The sequence below is a fragment of the Neoarius graeffei genome, chromosome 1 (genome assembly GCF_027579695.1).
Source record: "Neoarius graeffei isolate fNeoGra1 chromosome 1, fNeoGra1.pri, whole genome shotgun sequence".
In the NCBI taxonomy this organism is placed as follows: Eukaryota; Metazoa; Chordata; class Actinopteri; order Siluriformes; family Ariidae; genus Neoarius; species Neoarius graeffei.
Genome location: NC_083569.1, coordinates 18835526 through 18843417, shown reverse-complemented (window position 1 = coordinate 18843417; position 7892 = coordinate 18835526). Strand labels below are relative to the sequence as shown.

Below are 7892 nucleotides of genomic sequence, written 5' to 3'. Positions count from 1 at the left end.
TGGTCATTGCCAAGGTTGTGGGTTTAATCCAAATAGTGGCTGTTTTCACAGATGTGCTGCTTTGAATGTGGCGAAAGAAATTTGATCTTGACTTGGCTGAAAGTGCAGATGATTCGGCTGGTTTGCAAGATGACAAGAAAGGTTTTCTCTATAAAATGCAAGTAAGATGGCAGCTTTGGAGAACGTGGGCATCAATCCCACTACCTCTTACATACAAAGCAAGCGCTCTACCACTTGAGCTAACTCCCCCACTGTATTCGGGGGTTTGTCCAACTAACAACCACAAGCACCCCAAACTGCCCTTCCTGGCCTGCTCGTTGCTCACTGGAACCATGCCTGAGTTTCCATTGGTTGGTTGGTTGTTTATTTTCAAGTGAGCGACTGCCCAGAAGCAGACTTTTGTTCTGGGGGAGTGGATTCTGACTCCCATTTGCATGAATACCAGGTGGTAAGCTTCACGGGTTTTGCCCCTAAAACAACCCAATCTCCTCACATGGAGTCCCTGGCATGCTTCTCACACTTTTGGGGCATGCCTCAGGAAGCATTTGTTGCTTCATTGTTCAATGAGAGCAGTTGGCTGGAAGGTGGTGAAAAGTGCCTTTTCAGGACAGCAGCTTGCTTTTCACCAGCAGCTTTAAGAATACAAGCAGGTAAGCATCATATTTTCAGTTTGTAAAAGCTGTCTCAGCTGACTTTGCACTCGAGCGACAGTTAGAATTTCATAGTGGATGGTGGGAATAACAAGCCTGTTGAAAAATGTGAGTTGGAGATACTCAGGTCAGTGGGCAATTCAAGAAATAAAGCCAAGCAAACTGAAAGGAATCTGGGGGAGCTCATCAGAGGAGCATATCAGCAGAAAAGCAGTGTGCAGTTAGTTGATTTGGTCATTGCCAAGGTTGTGGGTTTAATCCAAATAGTGGCTGTTTTCACAGATGTGCTGCTTTGAACATGGTGAAAGAAATTTGATCTTGACTTGGCTGAAAGTGCAGATGATTCGGCTGGTTTGCAAGATGACAAGAAAGTTTCTCTCTATAAAATGCAAGTAAGCTGGCGGCTTTGGAGAATGTAGGCATCAATCCCACTACCTCTTACTTGCGCCTACTGTGTCTCACTGTTACCGCTAAAGTAAGCCCAAAGTAAGCCCACAGTGGCCAATCAGGGCTTACTTTTGACCAATGAGGTTGCCTCCCATGGGCTTACTTTGGGCCAGTGGGCTTACTTTTGACCAATGAGGTTGCCTCCCATGGGCTTACTTTAGGCCCTGCCCGCTCTTTCTCTTGTCATTCGTGATCGGAACATCACAGCGATTCAACGAGGTAAGCGGACTTGCATTTCTCCTAGGTAAATGTATATGTAACTTTGAGATTTTTGGTGGATGATACGGAGAAATGTAGTCGCTACTGATTCTTGATTTTACATAAAATGCTGAGCGTAAAATTCGTAAAGTTTCGTGATACACGGTGTTGTTCTTCTGCCTGTGGTAATTGACTACCATTAACGTAGGTGGCTGTAAAGGAAATCTCTTACTTATACGAAAAGATATTAAACCCAAACGGTTTAAAATTTGTTGTTGTGCTTCATTTCTGGTGAAAACGGGTTAAATGGTCAAACAAACAGCCTGCCCACCTGAAATCTGGCTTACTTGTATGAGGAAGGGGGAAATTGTCACATTTGTTTAATCAGACTAAACCGATTAAATGTAAAAGGCAAACTGCGTACTGAAATGTATTTGTATGTACTCAAAACGGTTTATTTGTTTTAAAACCGACCATGGTTTAGCCGATTCAATGAGGAATGTGCAGATGTAAAGACTGTAAACAGTGCTACCGAATGTCGAGTAAACAGAAGAATATGTGACGTTGATGTATGCTCTAGTATATTCCGTCATATTAATGTCTCAAGCGGTTTGAATATCGAAAATAGCAGATTTTATTTTATTCGTGTTAAAAAAGAAACAGTCTTTACAGTCGCCTAATTACGAGATCTTGCGGTCATGAGGAGAAACTCATTAACGACAATGAGAAAATAAGGCTATTGTGAGAAGTTTCGGTGGTCATTATTTTCTATCACCTGTGATGGGCAATTATGTAGATGGGTCGTGTTTTTCCAACATTGGAATGCCGTCTTTTGTCCACTGCCATTAAGCATGGGGGAAGGCAATCAATGTTGTAATCCCACACTTAAATAGAATGCATGCCAGCTGGTTAAATCATTACATGATTTACTACTACCCCATACAGGTCCAGCTATTTTAAGAGTAAGGGTAGACAAGTAATCAGTAGAAATTACATTAAATTAAATTACATGGCGTAATACATTTATTGTAGTATAGTATAGTTGTTTTGAAGATGACTACAGCTAACAGCCTATGTTCACTTTCTTTCAGAAAATGCATGCGTATCCAGTTTTCCATCGGCAGTCAGCCACATCAGCCCGGCTCCTCATGGCACCCACAAGCGAGGCCAACCGCGTGGAAAACAAAGTGTCTGCAAGGGCCCAACCCAAAGAGGAGGTACTGAAGGAGGCATCCAACTTTGTCAGGAGCAATGGGGGAGATCCATCTGACCAGTTTTTGGTGTTGGCTCACTGTCTGCTACAGTTTGGTAAATACCAGGGTCAGAGATTCATTTGGCTTCTGGAGAACTCGCTTGGCTACGCATTAGCCTTGCTACATAGCATTTCCAATGAAACAGCACTCCCAAACCCTCTGTCAGAAAATAAGCAACTGTTTCTTCAGTACACATCACACATTAAAGAGTTGCCTGGAGAAGTGGAGAAATATGCCAAGAAGAAAGAGCTTCAGGCTCAAGCGCAGGCAACAGGAGACACGGGCTGTTTGTTGTTGGAGTTTGGAGACTTTGAGGGCCGCTCTCTGAAAGAGGTGTACGAGGACCAGAGCCACGGGGCCCAGAAACTCGTCAGGTACGTGCTACAGTCAAATGCACGGCCCAACACCAACATGGCCCTTTTCAAGGCATATATTTTGAAAAGACGGTCAGCTGAGGGTACCAGTACCAGGGAGCATCAGCCATCTCCAGCCTCCAGTGCCAGCGCCTCTTCTCCTGCCCCGTCACCTACCACCATCCAAACGGGTCCACGGACGCCTGCCTCTGTAAAAGCTCTGCTGGCACGTGGCAAACACTTGCCTCCCTCACAGCTGGCCAAAAAACTTGTGTCACCTGTGAAACCCTGTAATTGGTTTTCAGTATTCACCAACTGTTAATATGCATGCATGCAGTATGTTGCCTTAATCATTTTGCCTTACCTTTCCGGTCTTTTTTTTTCAGCTCCAGCACCGCAATTGTCTGGCTCCAGCACTGCACATCGGCACCCAGAACCCATTCCCCAACAGTTGCGCTTCCTCTGTGGTAAGCAAGCACCATCTTCCATACATTCATGTCTGTGTGTTGTCTCTGTGTACATTTGTCTTACTTTTCATAGGTGAATTTTGGCAATGGAGTACCTGTACAGCCAGACTGGCATATCACTTACTCCAACGCTCCACAACCAAGAGGAGGAGGACCAGCTGGTGGAGGACATTGATGACGAGGACATTGAGGACGAAGGCTTTGAGGAGGAGACAGAGGACATCACAGTTCCTGTGCTGACTGACGATGACCATGACATTGAAAGGAGGCCCTCAACCACAAGGCGTCGGGCACCTTCACCACCACCTCTACCAGAACTGCCGTCCACGTCCACGGGTGGAGGTCAGCGTCCAGTTGCTGCTGCCGCCGTTCCGTCCACGTCGGGTCAAGGACTGCACCCTGCTGCTACTGCTGCCACCACTTCATGGGCTCAGGTAAGACACTAACAGATATTTCAATTCCAAGTTAATGTTACTACATTTTACATTTACCACTACTAATGAATACTTTTTAATTTTTTTTTATTTAGGGCGTCGTCGTTGGACCGGATGGCATTCCTGGGTGGGACAAAGTGCAAGAGCTGGCTGCTTACCTGGTGGACCTGCGAGATGCCACCTACCTCACTGAGCCACAGGTGACCGAGGTCATCCAGCTGTGGGCGGCACTCCCAGACAGCGACAAGGAGAGGATCGACTACCAGCCACATCACCAGGAGCGGCTGTCGTCTGGTCGATTCAAGGCACCGAAGCGGTCTGGAGTCACACCGGGTGTGGAGAGCGTCAAGCGCAGCTTGATAGGTCACCCTGGGGGGCCGGCTCAGTGGCCTGGTACCAGCCACTTGGTAGACGCCATGTGCACACGCTTGTGCACTTTGCACAAGTGAACTACCAGGAAGGCCGGTGTTTCCACTCCCAGGTGGACCAGAATTCTGGATGATTACCACCACATCCATGACTTGATCATTGCCAGCCCACGGTTGATGGCAGATACAACAATTCAGTTGTTTCAAATCAACCAGCGGACACTTATTCAAAAGGTCAGGAGATGAGTACACTCACTCAGGGACTGACTCCAGCACCCCAAATTCCCGTCGCCCCTGCCCAGCTTCCGCAGCCGCAGGAAAAACTGATCGTCCCTCCTGCATCATCTGGGCAACGACATGAATTTGTGTTCCCCCCGAATCTGGAGGGCCGGGCTCCTCTGCTACGCCCAGGCCGTCGCCCCAAAGACCGCCAAGACCGTCCAATTGCCCCCACCCCACCACCCGTTTTTCCTCTCCCTGCAACATTAGTCACCAGTGCACTGCCAGTGCCAACTCCCTTCACATTGGTACAGCTCCCAGCAATGACTGTTCCTGCACCACCTGTTCCCTTTCTCCAGCTCCCAGCCACGACTTTGGCTGCCTCAACACCTGGTGCAGCCCCATCTGTACCTGCGCCACCTCCGCCCGCTGGCCCGCCGCCTCCTCCCGCTGGCCCACCACCTCCTGTTTCACGGTACACAGAGAGGAACAGGCGTCGGCGAGCCGCTGAAGAGGCCAGTGGTAGTGCGGAGAAAAGAAAATATGTAAGGGGTGCGACATATAACATGTGTAGCCAATGTGGCAAACCCAAGACTAAAGAGTATGGGCATAGTCGCTTTGGGAGCGCGACTTTCTGTTCCCAGGCCTCAGGTGGCAAGTCTGTTGAAGAGTGGTTGGAAGAACAGAGAGCTCAAAAGTAGTTCTTCTATTGTACAATATGTATATAGTGTGTGTATAAGTTCTGCTGCTATTGCTTGTATATAGTGTGTTTGTGTGTGTGTATATACCACATATATTATGTAGTTTTTACATGTACATAGTTTTCCTGACAACCTTCCCCCTTTACTCATGCACATTTCTCCCTGTAAATTGTACATTGGTTTGTGTGAGTGATTAAATACATGCTTGGTTTTTAAACTTGATGTTTCATCTCTTGTTTTTTACTGTCCAATTTCAGATACATTAAAAGTGATTGATTGCACTCAGATGTATTTGTCTCGGCCTGTGTATCATCATAAAAAAAACCTTTATCATACAAAATACACCACATATTGTGTTACTGTCTTTTTGCACTTAACTTCACCATCAAACAACCTGAACATTAAATGGACTGACTATATGAAGATAATTATTATTGGCAAACTTTTAGTAGTAATTCTACTAATATAAGGAGAAACACCTCTCCCTATTAGGTCTACTATAAAGTTACTGTATCCTGTGTATCATCCTAAGTCAACAGTTGGAGCAGCTAAAAAAAACCAGCATATTGTGTCTGTGCCACATTATTATTACCATCAAACAATTAACATGAACATGGGAAAGCATTACTATTAATATACACAGTTCTTGTCACTGCTAATATAAGGTAAAGACATTTTCTTTTATTACCACCATTTGTCATAGCATTGCATTGCCATAAGTTAGAGTACAGTTAGCCATAGATAAACATTTCAAATAAACGAATGAATGCATCGGTGGAGGAGGCATCGAAGAATCCCGCGCTGCTCTTTTTATGGTGGAGGCATCAATGAATGGCGCGCTGCGCGGTTTTCTTTTTTTCTTTTTATTTTTTCCACGCCGAAAATTGAGACGGAGAAGATCGACAATCCCTCCCCATGCAGGAGTCTGTTGGGAGATGAGATGTGCTGCGCTGTTCTTCGTGGAGGAGGAGTCGACAAATGACGCGCTGCGCTGTTTTTTTATTTTTTTCAGAACGACAGAGAAGATCACCAGACCCCCATGTAGAAGTGTCGCGGTATCGAATCCCGTCCGGCGCGACAACCTGCAAACTTTCAACTCAAACACAACATTAATACACTTCCACACAAAAAGCCCACGGTAGAATTTCACCAAATCCCCTTCACTCCGTTGGCGTTTATTTTGGCGATGTTTCCTGCATGCGCCGAGAGCTCGAAGATTGGGCCCCTGCCTGGAGAACTGCACAGTCACGGTTTGAGAGTTAATAAGCAAACGTGTCTGAATGTTGGCCGGCAAATACTCGTTGAGACAGGATGAAGCATTCCAGAGTCAATGCCAATTTGCAGCGTTCTGATGCCGTGTGCAGCCCTGTTGACCTGACCTCACTCCGTAAACGAGCAACCAAGTGGTATTTGAGAACACCACCTCACCGTGACGAATTGCAATGTCCATGCTTCCACAGTCAACAGACATGTAGATAATGCCCGATTTTGGTTTTAAAGCAGCCGTCATGGACCTTGACGGAAAACCAGAGAGGCAGGAAAACCGTTCAAACGAGGTTTTGTCCCGATGGTCGTCTGCACGTAGGAGAACATGACAACCACTAATCCACAGAAAGCAATCCGGTCACGTTAAGGGTCTGTCTTTCTGGCTGTTTTGAGAGTACCTGATCTTAGCAAGGCGAGAACTGGACGTTAACGAAAGCAGAGCTCAAAAGGCAAAGCATGGCTCTGCCAGGTTTCTCAGGAGTGTCTATTCGCTTGTTAGGTGCAAGGGGAAACCACTGCACAGCAGAAAACAGGCGAAGCTTTTTCAGCGTCTCAGTTTGGGATTGTTCCAAAAGGCGCAGACAGAGCAGAGATGGCAGCTCGACATTTGTTCGCTGCCAAGTTCAAGAAAACCAGCACCGTTTCCGCCCGGTTTCGAATCGCGGACCGCTCTCGTGTTAAGTGAACGTGGTAACCAATGCAATACGGAAACCATGCATGTGTTAGCTCTTGCCTGGGCCTCAAGAAGAACGCGGGTCACACTTAAACAATTGTCACGAGAATAGGGGCACGGCCTTGGCATCATAGAGATGAGCTGGTGGTCGAGTGTGACAAAGTTCAGCATCGAAAAGCGCTGCAACAACATCATGGGAAGAAATCAAATGCCATGTTTGGAGGGGCCAAGGAGGGGACTGAGGACTGGTCTTCCCACTAGCAACGTAAGTACTTGTTTGCAGGTTTGAATGACATCAGTTTGCCCCTGCGTACGTTCGACCCATGAAGCGGTGAAGAACACGGGCTCCTGCGTGTTTTCCTTTCGTTGGCAACAAGCGACAGGTGTATATTTGTCCACAAACAGAGAACTGTAGAGTCACTGTTTAAGATTTGTTCAGCAAATGTGTCCATACCTTGGCTGGTCAAAAGCAAATACGTGCTTCCGGAGTTGGCATGGACAGAGCAGAGATCACTGCTCAGCAGCCACTCACTGGCGAGTTCAAAAAATAAATAAATAAACCAACCCAGCGCTGTTTCAGACCGGTTTCGAACCAGGGACCTTCCGTGTGTTAGACGAACATGATAACCGCTACACTACAGAAACCTCAGCTCTTAAACTGATCAGCTGTTGCCAAATCACTACCATAGTATATTTCAAGCTTTTAGTATATTTCATAGCTTTTATGAAGCTATGACCTAAGTTTCAACTGAATGAATTAACATAAACATGAACTTTAATTCTACCATTTCAGAGTGTGTGTGGGTCGATCTAACACCAAAACAGACCTTGGCGTCGTTCAGACACATCTCTGATCAAAAATA

The 7892-nt window shown here is 46.3% G+C and overlaps 1 non-coding gene across 1 annotated transcript; it reads right to left on the bottom strand.

The window, feature by feature from the left end:
• Positions 1–7601: 7601 nt before the first annotated feature.
• trnav-aac (transfer RNA valine (anticodon AAC)) lies at positions 7602–7674 on the bottom strand. The gene has a single exon. It is a non-coding gene; the product is annotated as a tRNA-Val (tRNA).
• Positions 7675–7892: the final 218 nt, after the last annotated feature.